The 1,333-nt window shown below is 40.3% G+C and overlaps 1 pseudogene across 1 annotated transcript in view; it reads left to right on the top strand.

Annotated features, from left to right (window-relative positions):
* The window catches only part of LOC307034756, a 1,912-nt pseudogene extending 1,755 nt beyond the window's left edge, over positions 1–157 (top strand). Inside the window, exon 2 of the transcript in view lies at positions 129–157. The product of the transcript in view is annotated as an uncharacterized misc_RNA (transcript). The remainder of the gene's footprint in view (positions 1–128) is intronic.
* The last annotated feature ends 1,176 nt before the right edge of the window (positions 158–1,333 follow it).

Here is a 1,333-nt window from a genome sequence, read left to right as displayed (position 1 = left end):
CTGATCATGTCCTGCACTGAGAAATAATATTAAAAGTATCTCTTGGTCCTAAATTGAATTTATTTTGAATTGAAGCATTCTAATTAGTTTTTAGGTGTATTTTGCTGTTTATTTGTTTGCATTTCCAGGCTTTGGCTTCAAGATAAAGGCTTCCTAAAAGCCAGGCTGCCTTGCTGTCAGTGATCAAAGCCTTAGAAAGCAAAAAGGGAAAGAAGCGAGAGCAGCGTTTTGTTTTGTGTTGTGTTTGTATTCTGGCTTGGGAGTGTGTGACCTGCTACCCTATTTACACTGCTTTATACCAGCCTCACTGGTGACGATGCTCGCTTATACATATTTAGTTTGATGTCAGTTTGATGTCATTTTTGAGTTCATGAGGGAAGTGAATTCTGACTGAATTAGTTAATGGACAAATGAGGAAGTGAGTTTACTGTAAGACTCAGTAAGGGATAGAGAAATATAATATGAGAGTGAATACCTGATCAAATGACTGATATTGCAAGATAGTGTGTCAGTAAATGACTGAGTTTTAACACACTGAAGTGATGTTATTAGTACACAAGTGTTCAAATAAAAGAGTAAACAATTTGGGGCATATAAAGAAGGTTGAACAAGTACAGTATGTGAGTGGGCAAATAATTAAACAAGTGAGTTAGTGAATAAAAGAGAGACATAATTATGTAAATAGGTGAAGTAGAAATTGAGAGTGAATGAATAAGCAATTAGTGAGTGAGGTTAAAGAGGCCCTATAATGCTTTTTGGGGATTTCCCATCTCTAAGCAGTTGAGCAATCACAACAGAGCCTTCCAGCTAACCAATCAGAGCAGACTGGGCTCTGGTTCCAGACAGAGGGTGAAAAGAGGTGTTGCAGCACAGGCAGTTTGAGAAAAATAAAGAGCTTTCTGAACATTAAAGGATGGGACATGTCACAGTCTGTCTGTCTGTCTGTCTGTCTGTCTGTCTGTCTGTCTGTCTGTCTGTCTGTCTGTCTGTCTGTGTGTGTGTGTGTGTGTGTGTGTGTGTGTGTGTGTGTGTGTGTGTGTGTGTGTGTGTGTGTGTGTGCCTGTATATAATGTATGTATGTGCCAGCCCTGTGTCTCCATCTGCTTTCTTCCAGTGTGCATTCAGTTCAGTTCAAGCAGACGTGCAGATTCATTTCCAATTGTCTAGCTGCTCTTCTCTCATTTTGAAAGTATTTGACTCTCTCTCTCTCTCTCTCTCTCTCTCTCTCTCTCTCTCTCTCTCTCTCTCTCTCTCTCTCTCCTCTGTCGCTCCAGGATTTGACAGTTATGAGATTATAATGAAACAACAGTCAGCCAGAGTCATGCTCCGAGCC

The sequence above is a fragment of the Notothenia rossii genome (assembly GCF_949606895.1).
Source record: "Notothenia rossii genome assembly, chromosome: 4".
NCBI classification, from domain to species: domain Eukaryota; kingdom Metazoa; phylum Chordata; class Actinopteri; order Perciformes; family Nototheniidae; genus Notothenia; species Notothenia rossii.
The sequence above is the reverse complement of the archived record's forward strand: the minus strand, read 5'-3'. Positions and strand labels throughout refer to the sequence as shown.